General features: G+C 42.4%; 1 protein-coding gene across 1 annotated transcript in view; it reads left to right on the forward strand.

Annotated features, from left to right (window-relative positions):
- Positions 1–25,462, forward strand: part of LOC126240910 (arylsulfatase B-like) — a 140,629-nt gene that overhangs the window by 34,404 nt on the left and 80,763 nt on the right. The window lies entirely within an intron of this gene.

Genomic DNA, 25,462 nt, shown 5'->3' on the forward strand with positions numbered 1-25,462 from the left:
CCGGTCATCCTGTGCCTACTTGCTCAATGGAGGACAGAGTACTCATTTCTGCACAGCGACTGGGTCATTCTCTGCCATTGATCTCTCGCTTTGCTCTCCAGCTCTTGCCGCCAGTGCTCACTGGGAAGTGGTTGCTGACTTGCACAGCAGTGATCATTTCCCAATGTGGATTCACCTGACAGGACTTGTCTGCTCCAGTTTTACAAGGCGTTTGTGCGACCTCGGCTCGATTATGGGTGCACGGTGGCGTAAAGAGGTATCCTTCTGCTGGGTGCCTGGTCATGTCGGCATATGGGGCAATGAACAGGCCGATCGGGCTGCCAAGGAGGCCTGCAGAGAGCAGGATGTGGTCCAGTGTCCTATCCCCTTGCAGTCAGTCATCGTTGCACTCCACAGGAAGTGCATGGAGATGTGGGAGGACGAATGGCTGGCGGTGACGGCCAATAAACTGCGGTCGGTAAAGTCAACCACTCGGCCGTGGCGTTCCTCCTGCCAGCTGCTCAGGCGGGAAGAGGTGGCCCTCATACGTCTTCGGAACGGGCACTGCCTCTGACGCATAGCTATATATTACGGCGGGAGGATCCTCCATTTTGTGATGCTTGTGGTGTGCCAATCTCTGTCTGGCACATTTTAACAGACTGTATTTTATACCGTGATGCAAGGGCAGAAGCACAAGTTTATGGGGATCTGCCTTGTGTTTTAGCTAACGATGAGACATGTGTGTCTAGGGTTTTTAAGTTTTGTGATGTGTCTGGACTCTGGCCTAAACTTTTAGGCTGGAGGTTTTAGTGTATTGCAGAGTGGCTGACTCCTCCCCTTTTTCCTTGTGGTCAGCCAGCCACTTCCATCTGCTACATTGTTTTAGCTCCCTCTACCTTTTTCTTCCTGTGTTGTCCATGTTTTACTGCTGACGTCCTGCTTCATCCCACACTTCGGTGTGGGTGAGCACATATTTTTCAATGATTGTTCCCTGTGTTTTATGTTCCGTTTTATGTAAATGTTCTGAGTCATTTTTTTCTTGACACCCGTCTCACTATGCTACTGCACGGGCGCTGAAGACCTTGCTGTCGTGCGCCCACCAAACCCTTCTACTACTACTACTACTGTGATTTACATTTGTGTTTATTAATATCTGATCAATTGTTGAGCTAGTTGTTGGTGTAACTCTTGTAGGAGAATCTGTGGTGGCTTTTATGTTGTACGTTTCCAGTAGGGCCATTAAGGTTTGCTGGTCTTTTGAGATTTCTTGAAAATCAATATTAAAATCTCCACATATGATCACTGTTTTGTTGAATTTTTTTGTAGTATTTAAAGCTGCTTCTAGTTGATGACAGAAATCATTTATGTTCCCATCAGGGCTCCTATATACACAGTTGATGATTAATTTTAATGCAGGGAGTTCAACTGCAGATACTTCAAAAACGTTCTCTTCAGCTAACAGTTCAATGGGTTTTATGTTACAATAATCAATGCCACTTTTAACAAATATACATGACCCTCCATGACTGGGTGTAATTCTAGAGAATGATGATGAAAGTTTGAGGTCTGCGAGTTTTGTGACTGACATTGAGTTTTATGTTACCATAATCAATGCCACTTTTAAAAATATACGTGACCCTCCATGACTGGATGTAATTCTAGAGAATGATGATGAAAGATTGAAGTCTGCAAGTTTTGTGACTGACATTGCATCTTTAGGCAGCCAGTGTTCAGTTATACACATTACAGAAGTGTTTTTTAGTTCATCAGTATATAAAATTTCAACTTCACTTAATTTGTTTAGCAATGATTGGACATTTTGATAAATCAGCATGAAATTAAAGGATGTTAGACTTTGGCATATTTAATTGATCCCTTACCTTTACCTTGTCAATAAAAAATCATTCAGTTGTGATGGAAGTACTGCTTTCCTTTTCCTGGCTGCATCTATTCTTCTATTATCATCTGCAGCAGAATTTTTTTCTGTGTCTGGCTCCCCTGGTAGTTGTTCAGTTGCTGATCCTACTGTTGATAATATTGCTGCTGGTGTTAGAGCTGGGTCTGCAATTGGTGGAGCTGTTACTGCATTCATTTGTAGGGATAATTTCACTACATAAAGGAAAACACTTGTGTAGAATTTATACTGTGAACGATCACCTTTATTGTACCGCACAAAGAACACTTGACACATACGTTAACGCGGGAAGACGAACACTCCTCGTGTCCTCCAAAGAACCCCGCTCGTAAAGAGAATCTCTCAGTGTCTTGTCGACTATCGACTTGTCACTCCCACACAGCCCCCCCCCCCCCTGAAGTGCGGAGCACCCGGTATGGTGAGGTACTTAAACTTCACCTCTCGGCCTGCCCGAGTGTGGATAGTGCGGGTGTGGGTGCTGCTTGCTGATTCTGTTGCTGCATTAGGCCCCCTGGTGTGGGGCTCATGTGGGACACAGCTGTCTGGTTCTGCGGAAGGTGTGGGTTCATTGCAAGTTGTGTCTGAAATCGTCTGTGAGACTGTCGTCGGTGCTGGCATTGTCCAAGCAGGTTTTACTCGCTCAATGGAAACTTTGGTCGACTTTCCCTGGAGGAGGATATCCATTGTGTGTGTGTCCCATCCTAGCACTTGGTATGGTCCAGTGTACGGTGGCTGTAACGAATGACGTACCAGGTCTGTGCGGAGCATGATGTGGGAACAAGTATTGAGGGACTTGTGTACGAACACTGGATGCGTGCCGTGCTGAGACGTCGGGGCTGCGCGTAGTGTCTCTGCCTGCTTCCTCATTTGTTGCAAGAGGTGGGGTAGTTGTGTGTCATCTGGGAGAGGAACTGGTGCAAGGAATTCTGCTGGAACTCGGAGTGGTTCTCCATATACCAACTCTGCCGAGGAACAATTGATGTCTGTTTTTAATGCGGTCCGTAACCCCAACAAAACCAATGGCAACACTTGAGTCCATGAGTCCTCGTGGCACATCAGGGCAGCCTTTAAGGTCCGGTGCCACCTTTCCACCAAACCGTTGCTGGCCGGGTGGTAGCTAGTAGTACGGTTTCGTTGGAAGCCGCAGAGTTTTGACAGTTGTTGGAACAGCGTTGACTCGAACTGGCGTCCTTGGTCAGTGGTAACGAAAAATGGGCACCCAAAACGAGCCATCCAAGTTTCCAAAAATGCGCGTGCAGTAGTCTCTGCAGAAATGTCCCTGATTGGTGTAGCCTCTGCCCACCGCGTGCAACGATCCACTGCCGTAAACAAGTACCTGTAACCTTCTAAAGGGGGGAGGGATCCAACCAAGTCAATGTGTACATGCCCAAAACGTGCCGTTGGGTTTGGGAATTGTCCTACTTTGCTACGTTGACACTGATAGCAGCTGCGGGCCCACTCCCGTGTATCTTTCTTGATTGAAGGCCACACAAAACGGTCCGTCACTAATTTCACTGAGGCATTGGTTCCCGGATGTGCCAGGTTGTGAATGCTGTCGAATACCTTTCGTCGGAACTGGGGGGTGATGTATGGGCGTGGTCTAACCGTGGAGGTGTCGCACCATACCTTACATGGGTTGCCGGGGACGTCCACTAGTTGTAAATGTAGGCCAGTGGACGGGTCCGCCAACAAGGATTGCAGCTGCGCATCTGAAACCTGAGCCCTTGCCAATTCGGAATAATCTAACATTGGACTTATCCCATTAATACGTGAGAAATAGTCTGCCACAATGTTTTCGGCACCATGGATGTGACGCACGTCTGTCGAAAACTGGCATATAAACTCTATATGGCGGGCCTGGCGGGGGGAACATGAATCGCTGACTTTGTAGAAAGCTGCCACGAGAGGTTTGTGGTCGGTGTATATGGTGAATTGCCTGCCCTCAACTAAGGGGCGGAAGTGCCTGACGCTTTCATACATTGCGAGGAGTTCCCTGTCATATGCACTCCAACGAGTTTGACTCATCTGTAGTTTTTGCGAGAAGAAACTTAGTGGCTGCCAATGACCCTTCACTCTCTGGTGCAGTGCTGCCCCGATTGCGACTTGGCTTGCGTCCACTACTATGGCTAGCTGAGCTCTTGGTGCAGGGTGTGCAAGCCCCACTGCGTTGTGAAGGCTGTTTTGCAGTGCCTTGAAAGCCGAGTCCATCTCAGGTGTCCATGGGAGTGGGCGCTTGCCAATTTTGTTGTGTCCGGCCAAGGCATTGTTCAGTGGCGTCTGGATTGCTGCTGTTCCGGGGAGGTGGCGACGATAGAAATTTATCATCCCTAGGAACCGTCGGAGATCGTGGTAGGTTTGAGGCCGTGGTAGGGTACGCAACAACTCCAGCTTCTCTGGCAGTGGGAAAATGCCCTGAGCTGACACTTTATAACCCAGGAAGGTTACAACGGGTTCCCCAAACACGCACTTGTCCTTGTTGAGTGTAATTCCATGAGCGCTAAGCCTGCTTTGCACCTCGCTTACATGTTTCTGATGGTCAGAAACATTCTCCGAAAACACCAGAATATCGTCTAAATAGGCGAAACAATATGGTAGTCCTCTTAGTACGCTGTCTAGGAACCGTTGCCATGTCTGGGCCGCATTTTTCAGCCCAAATGGCATCACCAAAAATTCAAACAGCCCGAATGGGGTTGTCACTGCAGTCTTTGGTATGTCCTGCTCTGCCATTGGGATCTGATTATAAGCCTTACGACAATCCAAAACACTGAATATGGATGCCCCGGCCAGTGAATGGGTGAAATCCTGTATATGTGGCACAGGGTATCTGTCTGGAACAGTTCGGGCGTTCAAAGCTCGATAATCACCGCACGGGCGCCACGACCCATTCTTTTTATGGGCAAGATGCAGAGGAGAGGACCACGGACTGTTGGATGGCTGTATAGTTCCTTCCTGTAGCATCTCGTTGAAAATGGCCTTGGTTTCCCGCAAGCGATCAGGTGCAAGCCTGCGAACACGTGAGGAGACTGGTGGGCCTGGAGTTGTCCGGATGTGGTGCACTGTCTCATGCTTCGCCCTGCTCTTTCTTGTTCCCTGTTGTGGTTTGGGTGTCGCCTTTGTGGTTGAAGCAGCAGGAGCCTGTTGTTGTGTCGTTAACTGTTTTGATGTCGTTTGAGCCATGTGCCGGTCAGCTTCCTTCGTTGCTATGGTGTCCTCCCAGGTGGGTGCACTGAGGTTATCTACCCTTTGGCATGCATGAGAAGTCGGACGTCCTTGTATTCCCGGAATAACAAATCCATTGCCAGAGTGGACGAGTTGTGACTTGTGTAAATCCACGGACAATGCATGTTTTGCCAGGAAATCAGCACCTAGTATAGGTTGGTCGATATCGGCCATAACGAAGGTCCAGTTGCATTCTTCTGGTAGCCCAATGTCCACTGGCAGTGTTTTCTGTCCATATGTGTGGATGACTGAGTCGTTGACTGCTTTCAACGTGGTCTCTTCAGTGCGTTTATCTGAAGGGAAGAAATTTACAGGCAGAGTGCTGACATCTGAGCCGGTGTCGACCAAGAACATCCATCCTGTAGAGCGATCAGGAACGAAAAGTCTTTGTGAAGCAGCGTACCTTACAGTTGTGGGAGAAGTCGATCCACATAACGTAGGCTCGTGCTGAAATGGGGGTGTTCCCCTTCCATGCGTCTGTGAGTTTAGGCGCAGTTGCTTGTTGTCACGGTCGGCTGCGCCTAAAGCAGGCCGTGGGATGCGTTTGGGTGTGAGCACGGCGTCTTACACTTCATAGCTTGCGCGCCGAAGCGCTGGTGGAACCAGCAATAACCGGTGCCGTTGTTTGCGTGACGCGGCGGTCGCGTCGGCTGGTGACGACGCGTGTGTGTGTCAGCCGCCGCCACGTCGCGTGGCTCTAGCCGCTGCAGCTGGGCGGTCAGCTGATCGATGGCAGCGCGGAGAGATCGGAAATCTTCGGTCGCGTCCGGCGCTCGTCGTGCGGTCGTGGCAGCACAAGCTGGAGGCGTCGCGTCGACCGGCTCCGGCCGTGCTCGGCTGGTGTCGTTGGCCGAGGTGGTTGCGGCGGCGGCCACTGTGGCGCGCGAGTCGAACAGGGAGTGCGCTCTATCGGCTACTTGCAGCAACTCGCTTAATGGCCGGCCCTCGTAAGCAATTAAGGTTAAGCCCACCTGCGGAGGTAACTGCTGTTGCCATATGTGCAAAAGTAATGTGTCTGAGAAGACGGAAGGGTCCACCATAGCACGTAAATGCCGGTAAAAGTCTGAAGGTGACCTGTCACCGCGTTTCTCGTGGTACAGGAGCTGTGATATCCGCTGATCCACAGGTTTTGTACAACGCGAAATTAAAGCCGTCTCGAGAGTGGCGTAGGCTTGTTGTGGTGGGGGTTGCATGATTATATCCGATACCACTGACGACGCACATTGGTCCAGGTTGCATATCACTAGCGTGAACTGTTCAAAATCGTTGACTATTTGTTGCTGCACGAAAATGTTCTCCATAATAGCGAACCAAATTTCCGGACGCTCGGGAACGAAAGGTGGGGGTCGAATTTGTAATAGCGACGCGGGTGGCCCACGATCACTGGCGAGCGGAAAGTGCGAAACTCGTGGGAGCGGTACCGACGCGGGTGATGAAAACGGGAGCACTTTGGGTCTGATATCGGCGTGTCCTGCGCGCTGGTTGTGCGAGGCAATGTCCTGTGGCGGCGGCGCGGGATCCGCCGGCACACGCGGCGCGGTTGGAAACGTAACGTCGTGGGCGAAGTCGGTTTGAGATGTAGGCGTCCGTGGCACTGTAAACTGAGGGTTTTGCTGCATCGTGTCGAGCTCCTTTTTGATGTTTTGGATGACGCCGTCGATGTCGTGGAAGAGGTTCTGTGCAGACGACATGTCGATACGAGACGTCGCGGAAAATATCTCAAGAAACTTGCCTACTGTCACACTGCTTAGTTACGGGGTCACCACTTATGTAGGGATAATTTCACTACATAAAGGAAAACACTTGTGTAGAATTTATACTGCGAACGATCACCTTTATTGTACCGCACAAAGAACACTTGATACATACGTTAACGCGGGAACACGAACACTCCTCGTGTCCTCCAAAGAACCCCGCTCGTAAAGAGAATCTCTCAGTGTCTTGTCGACTATCGACTTGTCACTCCCACACATTGTTGTTGTTGTGCCTGAATATTGGAGGCACCTTGTTCCTTCTTTTGTTGTTGATTTTGGTGAGCGAGGTCTTGCTGGCTTTGTTTCCTTCGAATATTTGGGGGGCCAATACAGGATGATTTTGCTTTTGAATGTTTGATGACTCTTATTGATAATTTCTTCAATTTTTCCCATGAGCAGTTTTTTCCCCGTGTTGTTAACGTGCAATCCATGTAATGTGTGGAATCTGCGCCCAGTATTGTTAACATTTACGAGTTCTACATTTCTGAAATGTTTGCAAAGTAATGAAATTTGTTGGTTGGCATTGATTATTTCTTTATTTACGCATGACCAAGATGGTAATTCATGCCGATGTGGGATGTTCAGCACTAAAACATTTGTGTGTGTCAACTGTCCTAAGCACCTTTTTAGTTCTTGTTTTGCTTTGTGAGTTTCGTTTTTGTACACTGCATTTGACCCACCAAATAGTACAACAAAGTCTTCAGAGGATAAGTCACCAAAGTTTGTGGATCGTACATGCTTGCAAACTTCCGACATAGAAGCACCAGGCTTTATGTAAGCGATTGTTTGTACACTGTACTGACTGTTCAGGAGGCGAGCAAATCCACGACCATGACTGTCTGCCATCACAACTACTTTTCTTCGTTTAGGTTTCTCTGCATGTTTAGAAGGCCCACCGGTGTTGTAGCCAAACAATTTAGTATCAGCGCTGGACAAACACTTGATATTTAGGTCACACAAGTGTTCAGGTCTGTCAGTTTCATTTCCCTTCATAACAGTAATTGAGTTATTAGGCATTCTTTTGGATGTATCACTCCGCGTATTTGTAGTTTCGCATTAGCTCGGAAGTTAGTTTTATCACATGCACAATGTTTCTTATCTTGCACAGTTGATTGCACACTGAATCTGCTTGTAAACACGATATTAGGCTCATACAATATGCTTCGTTGAGAATGAGGCACTTTGTTTTTCACTTTGCCTGGAATTTCGTGGTTACCGTGAGGCAAGTTTGCTGTAGGTTCACACTTTCCGGACGTAAGTTTTTTTAGTTCGCTCATCAGAATATTAATGGTTAGTTGCAGACTACTTACACGATCATTTAACTTTCTGATTTCATCACTACAATTCGTGCACACACTGTTTTTATCGGTATAATTTTCACATGAACACTATGTATATCAACACTAGCCGCCATTTTAATTTCACTCCTTGGGCTTCGCTCTTCGTGCACCTGGGATGGACTCTGGAGCATCTCGGAATGGTTGCATGCATCCAAGATGCACTAGTGCAGATCGTGTTGGCAACTTGAGTGGTGATGTTGTTTCAGTCACTTGATAAGGTCCTTGGTACCGTAAGCTCCTGATGTGTTTCATAGCTTCCTCCTGTGTCTCCAATATCTCTGTGTTTGCCCTCTGCACCTGTTTCCATACTTCTCTCACCGTTCTCGCAAAATCATGGACCAACTCTCCATCCTTTCTCCTTCTTGCTGTAATCATATAAAATGATGATGGCCCTTTCCTGTCATGTTCAACCTCTTATTGAGTAAATGCCATATTATGTGTACCTTTGTGAGCTGAAATGACAAATAAGAGATATGTTTCCCACTCATTACGATGACAGTTCATATAGTAGCTTAATATACTTCTGATGGTGTGATGCCCCTGTTCCATTCCATCATTTGACTGTGGATAGAATGGGCTAGTTCGCAGTTTCTTCACACATAACAAGTGAAATAATTCCTTTATCAAGCCCAACATAAAATTTGTCCCTTGGCCTATAATCATAATCTCTGACATCCCAAACTTAAGTATCCATTCCTTGTGCGACTAACTGGTTGCTACTTCATCTTAGCTGTCATATCCACGATCCAAGAAAAGTGATCTATTATTGACAACAGATAATGGTTCCCTGCTGGAGTCCAGGGAAATGGTCATAACGCATTTACCCTTTAATTTTCGAAATGGCTTCAGTGCTTCTGGCAGTTTCTTTAATGGTATTCATTTATGATTTAAGTCTGCAGGCTACACACAATTCCTCACATACTGATCCACATCTCTCGTTTTTATTTTCCACCAATATCTCTTACACACCCTCCGGTTTGTTGCTCTGCACCCTCCATTACCAGATAACAATAATCATGCACCTCTCTCAGGACTTCCTTCTTCAACTTAGCTGGCACCACTGCCCATAGCTGTAACCTAGTTACCTTACAAAACAGATTGTCACACGTGCTGAACTGTATTCTTGTTTTGTGTAGTGTGAAGTCACTGTCCACATTCTGTGCTGCTTGCCATTCTGCAAGGCCATGACCCAATACTTCCGCTATCGCTACCTTTTTGCTTAAAGCATCTGTGTTGCTGTGTTTCTTCCCTGGCATGTGCACCAACTTTTAGCCAAACTCACTGAGTCTTACCACCCACTTTGTAGTCTGCTGGATGGTATTTGAACCAAAAATACCATTTCATAGTGGCATGACTGCTCACTACCTTAATTCTTCCCATTAAGATAACACCAAAAATATGACCTTATATGTGAGGTTAAGCATCTCTTTTTCTGTGGTAGAATAGTGTTTTTCTGCTCTATTAAGTTGTCTCAGTGCATAAGCTGCACGATGCTCTCACCATTGATCTCTGGCACAGAAGTTCCAGTGTTAATTGTTGCATGAACTAGTAGTCAGTAATAATACTCCTCTGGATATTTCGAAGCCAGCCGCGGTGGCCGTGCGGTTCTGGCGCTGCAGTCCGGAACCGCGGGACTGCTACGGTCGCAGGTTCGAATCCTGCCTCGGGCATGGGTGTGTGTGATGTCCTTAGGTTAGTTAGGTTTAAGTAGTTCTAAGTTCTAGGGGACTTATGACCTAAGATGTTGAGTCCCATAGTGCTCAGAGCCATTTGAACCATTTGGATATTTCAAAGAAATTTGTGGCTCAGCTTGTCGTCCAATATATCTTGGAGTATGACACTTCAAGAGACCCTGGTGTAAAATGTTTCAATGAAGATATGAATTTAAAGGTAATACAGCGTCATGGTTATTCTCATATGCATTGTATCCAATAAATCTTATCTTGTTATAATCACTGATTTTGTAACTGATATTACAGCATTTCTTTTCTTTGTTGTAGATGTACAAAAACTGACATTTCATACTAGACACAGTAGTCACAGTTACCAATTCACAATATAATACATAACTCTTACAAGAAAAATTAGTCCAACAATTAACCTTTTATGATTTTCCTCTCTCCATTACTCCCAAAAACTACTACTCAGAGATTAAACAAAGACAGCTCAACTTGACAAACTGCCTGTTGGCTTCTGTCTCAGGTTCTTCAGCCGACATTAATTCGATTCTTTCTCTGATGTTTCGTCAGCATCAGTAGCTACCATTGTCGAAGTTTCTCCCTCCTCCATCAGCAATGGAGGGTGAAACTTTGACAATGTCAGTTGCTTACGCTGAAAAAAAGGCCGAAAAATCATCTGATGAATGTCAGCTGAAGAACCTGCGACAGAAGCCAACAAGAAGTTTGTCAACACGTGGTCACAAAAGCCTTAAAAATACAACACAACTTGTTGGTGCAAAGCATCAAAGATACATTCATACAATATTAACATAATGATCTTTTCTGGTATTTATGACATATTATATCAGTTTTTATTTTCATGGATACTGAAATGTTATGATGGACTTCATGTAATTAAATATTTCGCAATGTAAAATACATGCCAATTTTCAATCAAAAGAAATAAATGTAAATTATACAATAATTAACATTTTTAAAAATTACAGATAAAAATGAATTTTCAAAATATTACAGAAAATATGAAAAAGAGAGAAATTGTGAAGAAGTGTTCTTACACCATAGATTTGATTTGTAAAATTTCATTATTGAATATCAGATTTGCAATTTTTGAAAACACACAGTTCGAAATTGAATGGCATTGTAGCCTTTGTTAGGCAGATATATGTATTATAGTTTACTACTGAACACAGATCCCAGAGGTACAGATTTGTTATAAGAGCAAAATCACACATGACTGTACTTAAAGTCAAGAGCGCAGCATACATTCTCTTAACTACTTCTCTCAGACATTGCACATAATTTCATCTGCTTCCCCTATATGATAGATGCTCCTCACGACAGCTCTACACTGGTGATAGCTTTCCATAGCTGTAATGTTTTCCCACTAAGTTCCATCACACTTTGCCAAAGGTCAATTCTCGCATGATGATACAAAAAGCGCATCCCCTGTACCATGGCGTAACACTTGCTTACAAGAGGCACTATTGCCACACACTGCTTAAACTGAACAGCCTCCACCTGGAAACCTGTCTCCACTGACCCCAGTGGTCCTACATCAGTATCATCCACCTCACACAATCTGTAGTGTGGTGGGTTCCAAGTACCCCTGTATCATACAACACCTGTTCGCACACTTTCGATCTCAGTATAAGTACTTCCTGCATCTAAGTCTAATGGGAATACCTTTTGCTGGATTTTGGGCTCTCTCTTGTATTTAGCAGCTGCTTCTTTCCTCCCTCCCCACTCTAATACTGTTGCCAAATTCTATTTCTGATACATATTACCTCCAGATCACTGAGGCTGGCAGTGCTGTCTGCCCATGCCCTGCCAGTCCACATCTGTAACAGCCTACATTTGGCGAAACACTCCAAGACTATAACGTATGCCTGGTGACATACTGATCTCAAAGTCCATTGCTAACCTGACAGTAGAATGGAGGTCCTTTGGAGCACTTATGCTTATCGTTCTTCATATATCAGGTGGTAGGCCCCTTAGGAACATGACGAGCACTCTGTATCTTACTTCCTGTAGCCAAATTTTAATTACTTCGTCGTTCTCCTCCAGATTATAACTATACACATTCACCTTCTTTATTGTATCAGCAAAATCCTCCAAGGCTTCCCCATGCCTCTTTGTAACAGTAACCAGTTGCTCTTGTAAGGGGTCAATCGCCCCTTACGTATTGCATCTTTGCCTCACACAGGTCGCAGTAGGTACTGTCGATATTCAAGTTCTGGGTGTGCCAAGTAGTCACTGTTGAGACTCCCGAACAAGTATTGACAGCTAAACGAGCAGGGTGGATTTGCCCGCATTTACAATCGTTTAACGGTTGTGTGTGTCACCCAATGCCGTGGGCCTGACCTCCAGCAAATACGTAAATGGCATTAATCGAGTGATTTGTTGATGTGTTTAAGTGTTCATTTGTGCACCGTGACTATGCGACAACCGCGCCGGTCACCCACGATTTGGATTGCAGTGAGGATTGTGCATTCAATGCTACATGAAGAATACTGGCGTGTGACGACATCAATAAGCGACCTGTGATGAGTTAACCGTTATTATTTTGCCAGACAAAGGGAGTAAATGGCTCATTCGTGCTGTTTAGACAATAGATGTACAACATTAACAAGAAGTACCGGTATGTATCGATTATTGCTACCTGTCAACCTAATTAGTTTTGTTGTATTTGAAACGAAACAACTCCCGTGCAAATAGAAGACGATCAGCCTTTTATCAGTTGCACATGGTCAAACTATCCTGAACTGTTAGGGTATAATCAACTACTTCATAACGGTGGGTTAATAAGGGAGTGTTTCATCGTGGCTTTCCGTGAAAGGACATTGAAATTTTCGGACAGACGATAAGAGAAGGAGAATAACAATAAATGGTACCGCGGAAGAACATTGGCAGTATTAAGACAATAAGTTTAAGTTCAAATGGTAACGAAACCTTCACATTAGTGTACGTATGCATGAACAATTGGAAAATTTCGTGAAAAACAATCTTCGATAAACAGTACTTTACAATAGTTTTCATTGCGAAAATCTGTGTAAGAAATTTCGGACAATGACGTTTTTGCAACGTTGCACGATAATAGAACGTAATTTCACCACATAATTAAAAGTAATTGGCAATATCGGACGACAGGGACAGTGTTAATATACTGTATTGTGGAGTACAGAAATTCTTGTAAAAAAAAACAGTGCAAAGTGAATATTAACGAGATACACGGGTAGACATTAATGCGACGTAACCGATCGTATATTCACTACAAGCGTGTCAGAGGAGTGATATACTGTGACATTACGCAGGGAACTAGAATTAAACCGTTTTTTAATCGCGAAAATTGGATGTGGACACACAAACTATTACGTAGGCGATAATACGAGTATCTAACGTTATTGTTGAGTGACGTCACGAAGTCCAGCCCAGCAGCCACGTCAAAGAATGTCAAGTCAGGAAGTAACTCGATGGAGCACCAGTTTCGGCCGCGTGCGAGTTTCGACTGCATAGACCAGTTACACCACGCAGTAGATGACACCTCGTGGCGAAGCTACGAAGTATCCTGTCCGCAGCGCCATCTGGCCACCGTTCAACGAACTTGACGACAACGTCTGCAAGCGTCACGCCTGGAAGCCAGCGACAGCGACGCGTCGCACAACAGTACCCGCACGGAACGAGTGAGCCTGCGGCAGCGACAACAGCGGCGGCGACTCGGCTGGTAGCGTGACCGGGTACCAGTTAACACAGCGCGCGAAAAGCATTGAATTCCACAGCATTAGCGTAGTGGATGAGTGAAGACAATCTGCTAGCACAATAATGATTTATATTACGTTATCTGCAGAGCACACAATCACATTTTGTGACTCAAGGAGAATTGTGCACTAATTTTTCCTTACATTCTGGTATTTTCTGGCCCTGCAGTAGTGTGTCTATGTATCAGTATTTTTTTATTGTGTGTGTATGTGTTTTCACTAGCAAGATAGTTGCGAATAGATTTTAAGACTTATGCTGCAGAATTAACTGTTGATTACAGGTTTTATAGTGGTAATTGGTGGTGTTATTAGTTTTTTGGTGTGAGGTGATAAATATTACCATTGGTGTTTAATTCAAATAAATCGATAAGTCTTTTTATGTCAAGTGTGAATAGGCATTGTTTCTGTCTTGAGCTAGTTTGCTGTCATTATTTTGTTTAAATCGTCAGATGGTCAAGAGTGTTTAGGTTACCCAACGAAACATATCTACTAAACCCAACAGGAAATTGTGGAGGTAGAAGATGGGAAGAAGGAGATGGGGCAGTGATTCAGGAATCAGTGACTGTGGACTGTCCATAGAAAGCACATTCCACCAATTACCTCGAGACATCAGTTAGACCAGGGAGTAATAAATCATACAATGTAGAGGGAGGACAGCAAGGCATGCTATTGGCGGAATTAGAAAAGATTGATGCTGAAATTGAAGCTTCCAATCGGAAAATGGAGGAAACCAAGCAGGAAATCAAGGAAGACAATAAAACAATCCAAGAAAAGGTTGAAGCCAAAATTGAAGCTACCAATAAAATAACCTGAGAAAAGATGTCGCCGTTAATAGAAAGAATTTGAAGGGAGAATTACAGGATTATAAGGAAGAGGTGAGGGAAGACTGTGAGGAGAGAGAAAGCAGATTCCAGTGGAGCACAAACCTGCTCTGAGAGGATTCAAAGAAGATGGGGGAGGAGATAACTGAGAAAGCCCATGAAGAAGTTCAAGAAGTTAAGAAAGAATTAGGGGGAAGGATCGAAGAAATGACGCAGAAGCAACAACAATGTGAAGTAGCTATTAAAGGACTAGGCAACAGACAGACTGAATTAGCTCGAAATATACAAAATATAAAAGCAGTGCAGAGGGAAGAAGAAAATAGGAGGATGGCATAGGATATGCAACATTTACAAGACGAAATCCAACAATTAGAAACGAAAACATAGGAGATTGACAGAAAGATTAGTAATGCAACAGTAGATATAAGGGAAGGTAAAGTGATAACTTTAATGAGTGGTGATAATAGCCATCCATAAGGTCATGTGGGACAAAAATATAAGCCAAAGCCCGTCGATTTTTATTAGATTAGATTAATACAAGTTCCATGGATCATGAATACGATATTTCGTAATGATGTGGAACGAGTCGAATTTTCCAATACATGACATAATTAGGTTAATTTAACAACATACTTAAGTTAATATAACAACTTTATTTTTTTTGTGTTTTTTTGTTTTTCCTTATTTTTTTATTTTTATTTTATTTTTTTTTTCTTAATTTATATCTAAAAATTCCTCTATGGAGTAGAAGGAGTTGTCATTCAGAAATTCTTTTAATTTCTTCTTAAATACTTGTTGGTTATCTGTCAGACGTTTGATACTATTTGGTAAGTGACCAAAGACTTTAGTGCCAGTATAATTCACCCCTTTCTGTGCCAAAGTTAGATTTAATCTTGAATAGTGAAGATCATCCTTTCTCCTAGTATTGTAGTTATGCACACTGCTATTACTTTTGAATTGGATTTGGTTGTTAATAACAAATTTCATAAGAGAGTATATATACTGAGAAGCTACTGTGAATATCCCTAGATCCTTAAATAAATGTCTGCAGGATGATCTTGGGTGGACTCCAGCTATTATTCTGATTACACGCATTTGTGCAATAAATACTTTATTCCTCAGTGATGAATTACCCCAAAATATGATGCCATATGAAAGCAATGAGTGAAAATAGGCGTAGTAAGCTAATTTACTAAGATGTTTATCACCAAAATTTGCAATGACCCTTATTGCATAAGTAGCTGAACTCTAACATTTCAGCAGATCATCAATGTGTTTCTTACAATTTAATCTCTCATCAATGGACACACCTAAAAATTTGGAATATTCTACCTTAGCTATATGCTTCTGGTTAAGGTCTATATTTATTAATGGCGTCATACCATTCACTGTACGGAACTGTATGTACTGTGTCTTATCAAAATTCAGTGAGAGTCCGTTTACAAGGAACCACTTAGTAATTTTCTGAAAGACAGTATTGACAATTTCATCAGTTAATTCTTGTTTGTCAGGTGTGATTACTATACTTGTATCATCAGCAAAGAGAACTAACTTTGCCTCTTCATGAATATAGAATGGCAAGTAATTAATATATAATAAGAACAACAAAGGACCCAAGACTGACCCTTGTGGAACCCCATTCTTGATAGTTCCCCAGTTTGAGGAATGTGCTGATCTTTGCATGTTATGAGAACTACTTATTTCAACTTTCTGCACTCTTCCAGTTAGGTACGAATTAAACCATTTGTGCACTGTCCCACTCATGCCACAATACTTGAGCTTGTCTAGCAGAATTTCATGATTTACACAATCAAACAATTATGAAATGACAGGCATTTTTCCAACACATTTTCGAGACCAAGACAAAATTCAGTTTGTGATAGATAGAATGGAAGGCGAAGCTTTTACATGGGGAGTGAAGAAGAAAGATGAAGTTAGTAGTTATGAGCAGTTTGAAGGAGAGTTTCTAAAGAAGTACTGGTCAAAGAGTCATCAATGTGCAACACTGGAAAACCTGCTCCAATTGCAAGTCTCTTAATAATTGGAGAGGTACCTTGAGAGAATGTGCTGAGCATTTTTGGGAACTGAATGAAACTCAGAGCAACCCTTAAATGATGAGGGACCGATGACCGTAGCAGTCTGGCCCCTTTAATCCCACAAACCAACCAACCTTAAATGATGAGATAATGATTTCCGCAATGAAGAAAAGATTAATTAGGAGGATGCAAGAAACCTTGTCCAAGCCCTAATGGAGGTACTGGAGCAGTTGGAATCCACATATGGGCAAGAGAATAGTCAAGCCGGTGAGCAGGGCCAAAGAGAAGAAAATTATCAATGCAATGATTTTAATAACCAATCGTTCAACTGAGGACGAGAACACTATCGTGGGGGGTAGGGGCCATGGAAATTGGCGATTCTAGAAGGGCTGAAAATACAAGGGTATATGAGACAGAAGGCGGCAGGTGAAGAAATAGTGAGGTCTAAGATCAGGAGGAAAGGAGTTCAGTAAACTAGACCACACTCCTGATGAGGTCCGGTCAGGAGTGGGACAAAGGAGGACCCATATAAATCTGATTATGCATTATGATGGTGATCTGAGAGAAGACCTCAAGAGGGAAAAGGAACAGAGTTCCAAAGAACCAAGATTACCTGTAGTCTGGATAAAGATGTGTGGATTAGATGTTGATGCCCTAGTTGACACTGGGAGTGGAGCTATATGAACAGATACTGAGTATTGACGCCAGCTTACTTAGTTTTCCTGTAAATGGTGTCAGAGTCGTAAATGATGTAAGTGCCAAAAGTAAGCCCATTAAGGAACAAGCACTGATTGGACTTGAAGTAGAGGGAGAAGCATACGAAGCAACATGGTGGTACCAGGTCTTAACATGGCAGTTATTTTGGGAATTGACTGGCTGAACAAAGTAGAAGCAATTATGGATTTCGATGAAGGCACAGTGAGTGAAAAGGACGTGAGGGAGAAAGGAGAGAATTGACCTTGGTAGAAAGTCAGAAGAGTTCTAACAGGCAAATTTGTGTTATGAGAAGGAGCCTACAGGAGAACAACTGGTTGATGAAGTATTGATATTCTACAAGAGATTAGCGCAAGCGGATCAACCTATTGAAGATGCTATAGGCAAGAGACTAGAAGGTATGACACATTTGGATGAAGAGATTCAGAAAAAGTTAGCAGAGCTCTTACATAAGCACAGCAAAGTCTCCTCTCAGCAGCCAGGAATCATGAAAGGGATAGAACGTAAATTGAAAATTAAGGAACACAACCCATTCAGTGTTAAACAATACTCCATCCCTCAGGCTAAAAGGCACGTGGTAGAAGAATGGTTGACCTTGGGGTTATTGAGAGAACCAAGAGCCAATATAATAGTCCATTATTTGTGGTAGACAAGAAAGATGGGAAGGTGAGAATAGTTTTGGATGCATGTACTGTAAATAAAATCATTGAACCAGAGCGAGACAAGCAAGAAATGATAGAAGAATTAATTCAAAGGTTTCGGGGTGAAAGATACTTAGTAACATTGACCTGGCTGCCGGGTACTGGTAAATACTTCTGGCCCCTGAGTCACGTCAGTATATTGCATTCACGTATGCTGGCAAGAAGTTATCATTTTAGAGTATTGCCATTTGAGCTTAACATGTTGGTCTCGGAATTCGTTAGAGTGTTGGACAAGATTTTGGGTGAAGAATTACTTACGAAGGTTACTGTCTATGTGGCTGATATGTTAACTGCAAGTGAGACATGGGAAGAACATTTAGAGACACTTGAGGGAGTCTTGCAGGCATTTGAGAAAGCTGGGGTGATAGCAAACTTGGATAAGTCAGAATTTGGTAAATCCAATAAAGTTCTTGGGCTTCATAATTACTGAAGAGGGTATTTACCCTGCCCCAAATAAGCTCGAGACAATTAGGCAATTTCCAGTTCCTCGTAACAAAAGGCAACTGCGAACATTTTTCGGTGTCTGCAAGTTCTATCGAAAAGTCCTGAAGGAACCTGTTTTCACTGCCCCAAAACTGAGAACACTTACTAAAGCCAAAATGATGTGGCCCTGGAATGATGAAAGTCAAGAAGAATTTGAAAGGATTAAAGAAGCGTTGTGTAATGCAGATATGTTATGCCATTCTGATTTCTCTAGAGACTTTTATTTGGGAGCAGATAGCTCAACTTATGGACTAGGCCTACTTTTATACCAAATCGAGAAAAAAGGAGGTACGGAGGTGATATAGACTACAGCCTTTGGTACCAGAAGCTTGAATGCATGGGAAAGGAGATATAGCGTTACAGAGAGAGAGGCACTGGCTATCATGTGGTGTTTTAAGTGATTTCATTGTTATCTAGCAGGACAACATGTAAAGGTGGTCACAGACCACAAAGCTCTAACATTCTTAACTACAAGTAAACTGAGATACAGCCACTTGATAAGATGGGCATTGGCGTTGCAAGATTATGCCTTCGAAGTGATATACAAGCCTGGTAAATTACATACCATACCTGATGCGTTATCAACTCTGCGACTCGATTCTTGGGGCCATGAGTGGGCCAGAAGAAGGAGAAGTTTGGATAAGTATAATGAAGGGAGCACAGCATGTAGATTTTGTGAAGAGGTTCTTGAGAAACATATGTAGAGAGCAGAACCAGGAAAAAAACTGAAATTAATCAAGACTAAGTATAGATGTGCTGGTGAAGAAAAGATTAGACATACTATTATATCCACCAGGGAAGTGAAGAAAAGAGGGTGAAGAGAGATTATGTACACCAGAGCGTACAATAGACAAGTTAATCTGGGACACACACTACAGCAATGCCAATTATGGACCTAAAAACTGCCTTGAGAAACTGAAATGGGACTGCATCTTCAACAACATGGGAAGGCATATATGCTAGTTGCTGAGTACTTGTGATACATGTCAGAAAACTAAAACTATCACTGTTCAACATAAAGGTTACCTGCATCCGCTCTTACCAGAATCAATTAGAGACATGGCAGTGGACCTGTTCAGTCCCTTGCCTGCAGCAAAAGGAAATTACATCTAAATTCTAGTTGCAGAAGAATTAGTATCTAAATTTGTGAAGTTTTATCCATTAAAGAAAGCGACCAGCAAGGCCATCACTAATAAATTGGAAAAAGATTACTTCAGCAATGTATGTCAACCGAAACAAATCCTAAGTGATAATGAATCCCAATTCTGATCCAAGGAGTGGAGGGAAATGTTGAATAGGCATCAAATAGAACAGATTTCCATCTGTAGATACAGACCGGCCTCGAACCTGGCCGTGGGGTGATGGGAGTTAAATCGTTTGTGTCAGACCTATTGTCACAAGAATCACTGTACTTGGAAGGGATATCTAGAAGAATTTGAGCATATTTGGAACCACCTACCACATGATTCAACAGGGTTTGCACCATGTGAGATCTTAACTTAATCAGGAACTTGGAGTGTTTTTCGTAAGTTGGTGGAATACCCGCAAGGAGATAACCTGACTTGGTAGAGGAAACTTGAACTAGTAGAAATGAACATGAGGGAGAGAGTGAAAAGGAGACAGGAAAGACATGATAAAGTGGTGAAAACTATAACCTTTACAAGGGCTACATAGAATTATCAAGATCGAACACCCCAATACTGTAGAGGTGTAATATGCTCAAACCAGTCAAGTGCATGGTTAGGAACATGTTGAAAACATAAAGAGATACTATCTGCGAGAAGATTGGGACAGCTCAGAGGACAGAAGTAATCAGGAAGATGAAGTGGGGCCTAACCAGGCATAAACATGTATGTATGTGTGTCTGTGTGATTATGGGTTTTTGTGATGAGAAAAGACTTAACCATATTTAAGGGATGAATTGCATATAAGAACTGAGACATAGTTATCCTTCATAGTATGAGAAGTATTAGTGTTTAAAATATTGTAGTGTGTGTTAATGTGATCTAGATATGGAACACTCTATGAACTGTGTTCATAATGCACCCCCAAAAGCAGGAAACACAGTTAATAACCAATCCAGAAGACTGGAACAAAAAAACCTTTTTTTGTAATCAGTTGATGTGGGATCAAAATAAATAAATAAATAAAAAGGAAAACATTTCTTTAGAGGTTGATCTTATAACGACCACACTGACAGTAGATTCATGTGTACATTATTGAGTATATAGTAAATTATTGTCATTTATCTGCATTTGTATTAAGTATTATTTTTTTTAATGTACTATGTTTTTGGTCACTGATGTATTGGGTTAAGTAGGTATTACTCTAATTTGAGGTAGTTATTTACTGTGATATGTGACACTAATATAGTAGGATTCTAGTTGTGTTCTGGACAGCAAACCTAACTGAGATGAACTGAAATGAAAATAGTTTTGTTGCAATATGATTTTATAGATATGCAGTGTTGTATAGTTCATCATCTGTGGTAGAGAGAAGTTTTGTTATAATCTACATGTGATAGTATTGTTTCAACAAATTGCAATTTTGAGTTGTGTCATTAGGATAGTTTGTAATTAGTAATCTGTTTTGTAGAGGCAGTTTACGACCGGAGTCAGAGGATTTACCATTCAATTTGTAAGTTTGAATTTACTTTTATTTATATGTCGGTGTTCTTTTCCACCTCTGGTTTCAAAGAAATCCTTTAGCAGGGGGATGTAAGGGTCAACCGCCCCTTAAGTATTGAGAACAATACATCTTTGCTTCATGCAAGTCGCAGTAGGTACTATCGATAGTCAAGTGCCGGGTGTGCCAATTAGTTGGTTGGTTTGTGGGGGCTGAAGGGACCAGACTACAAAGGCATCAAGTAGTCAATGTTGAGACTCCGAGCAAGTGTTGTCTACTAAACGAGCATGGCAAATTATGGTGGGATGGCTGACTGTGTTTACAATTGTTTAGCGGCTGTGTGTGTCGCCCGCTGCCATGGACCTGACCTCCAGCAGATATGTAAATGGCATTCAAATGGCTCTGAGCACTATGGGACTCAACTGCTGTGGTCATAAGTCCCCTAGAACTGAGAACTACTTAAACCTAACTAACCTAAGGACATCACACGACACCCAGCCGTCACGAGGCAGAGAAAATCCCTGACCCCGCCGGGAATCGAACCCGGGCGTGGGAAGCGAGAATGCTACCGCACGACCACGAGATGCGGGCTAAATGGCATTAATTGAGTGACTTGTTGATGCGTTTAAGTGTTAATTTGTGCCCCATGATTACGAGACAACTGCATCAGGCAACCAGGATTTGGATTGCAGTGAGGATTGTGCATTAACTGCTTCATGAAGAATTTTGGCATGTAACAACATCAATAAGTGACCTGTGAAGAGTTAACCGTTATTATTTTGTCAGGCGAAGGGGGAGATGCCTCATTTGTGCTGTTCAGACAACATATATAGAACCTTAACAACAAAGTATGTGCCAATTATTGCAGCCTGACATCCTAATTAGTTCTGTTGGATTTGATACGAAACAGCTCCTGTGTAAATATTAACCAATCAGCCTTTATCAGTTGCACATGGCCAAACTATTCTAAACTGTTAGGCTATAATCCATTAGTTAATAACGGTGTGTTAATAAGGGAGTGTTTCCCTCTCAAAAGTACCTTGCACCGCTGTGCTTCTTATACCTCTGCAGAAGACCATTCTTCAACTGCCCAAATGTCTCCATATTCCTCAGTGCCTCTGTAGATCTTAACAATCGTTTTTGCCCCTCTCACTAGATGTAATTCTGCCACCTGTAACAGCTTACTGTCAGACCAACCACTCATACCTACTGATGTCATCAGGACCTCCCCAAACAATACTACATCCTCAGATGAGCTTCCAAAAAAGGGAATGATTAGGCTAGTGGTAGTTGGGTCCACCTCATGGTATGCTGACCAGAAAAATGTTACTTGCTCATCCGCTGCAATTTTCCCTCACAACTCATGTTCTCTGCTGACAATTGTGCTTCCTTTATCATCAACAAATGTACTGCCTCTGGATCCGAAATGAGGGAATTTCAGATCCAGAGGCAGTACATTTGTGTCTTTGGCTCTGCCACTGTGACACGTTTACCCCTCATTCACACACAGTAGAAATACACAAAAATTCACAGACTGAAAATCACCAACAGATTACACTTTATGCTTTATCATTAACCATAAATCCTTATCATTAACCATTTAGACTCCAGGCATTTGCCTTGTAACATTACCATAACATTGGCATGTAAAACAAATTACAGACACTGACTCTGCACACTGTAACAGGCAAAGGTCAGTTGTGGAAGCGAAGCCACTGAATATTAAAAGTAGCTTTATTAAGGAATACACCCGACTGACTACACAAAATAAGAGGGCACCTACATTCACGAGTGAGTGGTTCAAAATAAGTATTAATACTGTAAGGGAAATGGGTCACAAGTATTGTAAAGTCAGCACACACTGAGTTGTATGCGAACATACGATTTGGATAGAGGCACGTATATTCTAAGTACTATCACTCCCCGTGGCCTGGGTAAAAAGAATTGTGGTTAAAATCCATTTATTCACCTGAGAAAGTAAATAATCAGACTTCATAATTAAATGAAAAGAAAGATTGCAGGTTCTGAATGTTGCAGCAAATGTGATCTAAATATTGAAGTTGACATTGGCGGCCATGAAGGGAAAGAGATGAACACATTTACATACCTCTATTGTTGAGCAGCGTCATTGTGAAGATTGTAGCCCCCATCTAAATTCTCCATACAAAATTAAAATAATAATAATCTTCCAGAGTTACAGGAACTGGAATTCATGGTATCGTAAATAGGAAAATCATATTGTTTCATTATTTAGCACAATATCACTTAAAATTATGGAGCACTTCGTTTATATGTCTTACACCAGAACATGAGAAAACGGAAGGTAACTATTACTAAAACTAACAAACTAAGAGCGTAAATCTTCTTTTAGTGTTAAATGCTTTTCAAATGAGTGTTTGGTATGAGGGTCAAATAATTACATGTACTTTTATCAATAAGAAAAATTTATTAAGTTTCTTTACAACATACAGCAGTATGCTCAAGCAGATTATGCTGCAAACATTTAACATGTTCCAAGTACTGTGTCTGTAGTTACCCTCAAATTCAAAAAGACCAGCTAGTCCTCTAGCCTAAACAAAGTAACCTTTAAGTTATGCTGAAATTTGCTACCTAGATCCCATGCCTGTCACACACACCAAAAATAACTAGCAGTTCTCTCACTGACCTCATTGTGTTGAAACTGCAGGTCCCAGTCCAGAAATCATTATGCATGGATGACAAATCATGTGCTGCCCACTGAAGATGACAACACTATTTCTGATGCCAACTACAGCTGACAGTGGATGAGGAGATGTGGCAGTAATGCAGTGTTGTAGCCAGTGGAGGGTTGAGATGGGATAGTAGCAGGCTGGAGAAGGACCAAAGAGACTCAACTGTCAAAATCACCACATTATTTTTCTCATACATATGTTTTCCACTGATGTGGGATAGTGACCATGCCCCCACTAAACATGAAGAGAGCCAGGTGTTGAGAAAGCTGACAACCAGCTTCCAGCTAGCTGGGTGTACTCCACTTTAATGATGCCTACGTTCAGCCTGTGACATGTGACTTCATAGTGTGAGCTGCACCTAAGACACCTTCTACCAGTAGCACACAGTGGTGATTGTCAAACTTGCTGCAGTAGCCAGCTCTGCAGTGAATGGCTGTCCCCCAGTGGCCGTTGACAAGTGGTGCAGACACAGACATATTGCAAAGGCAGAAGACAGCTGCCATGCAAAGGAGTCTGGCTTGCTGATGGAGTGAGCCTGGGATGGCCCGCTGCACTGTGGCACTAAGTCCAGAAGGAGACCCAGGCTGCTGGCTGCTACATGTGGTGTCCTAAGCTGGTGCAGCCACCATGTCCTGGAGAACTGCTGGAATGCCAGTGAAACTGTTAACAAAATGACAGCTACTTACTCAAGATAGCAGCACACCTGTTATGCCAATGCTCCACTTCTACTGATGCTCTCAACAACCAAAATTACTAAATCCTATACTTGCCATCTATCAACTTGCCATCTATCAATGGCTGTTGCAATGCTTCGCCACATATTCCCGCAGGATTTTCCATAAAATTTTAGTGTTGCTACAGTTTGGTCCAAGTTGCAGTTTCAATGCATATTTTGCTAGTTGCTGTTTCAACTACAACTGTATTTGCTCTGAAGCTCTCTCTTTTAATATTATTTGCCCTAAATAACCTAATGATGACATTTCAATATCCTGGGATTGGATGGATATTGCTCACAGATTTAATGCTACTGGCAAATCCATGCAAGTATCCATAGCATCTTATAAGAGATATTTGTACGCAGCCATGTGTCATGTGATGCTAACAAATGAGAACTCTTATGTGACACTTTCATCTTGGAAGTCAATCTTCAATTGCAGTACTAACTTTATTTTAGTCTTTCCTTTTGTTCTCGGAACAAATGGCCATGCATACTGAAAGTTTAATTAATTAATTGTGTTTCATTGATTTCATAAAGAAGGAGAACCTTCAGGGATGTGGAATGAGTCAAGGCTTATGTTAACATAAGACAAGGCATCATAAAGTCTCAATCTGTATACTGTATGAACAGTAAATAAACTTATGACTGTACCCCACAGTGCTGGTCATATTTTTGTCATCTAGATTTAATTAAGTAAATTAATAAGAAATCTGTTTTGAAAGAAGCTGCTGCCTTCCCAGTTTTACTATATTGTTGCTGTTTATCTACTATTAGTAACTTAATATTTACTTAATTACAATGGTATTTTTGAATAAAATATTTTTACAGCTCTAAATACTGAGTCTTATTTACAGTGCAGTACTACTTGCCATACAGTTTTCTGACAGACACTAGTGCTTGCCATGCTGCTAACAGAACTTTTCAAACTCTGAGTCAAGAAACTCAGATAATTCATGGCAAGAGTGGTTAATGAGGCATATTTTAATTTCCTTTTGAATCTGTAGGGATTCAT

The sequence above is a fragment of the Schistocerca nitens genome, chromosome 1 (assembly GCF_023898315.1).
Source record: "Schistocerca nitens isolate TAMUIC-IGC-003100 chromosome 1, iqSchNite1.1, whole genome shotgun sequence".
Lineage (NCBI taxonomy): Eukaryota > Metazoa > Arthropoda > Insecta > Orthoptera > Acrididae > Schistocerca > Schistocerca nitens.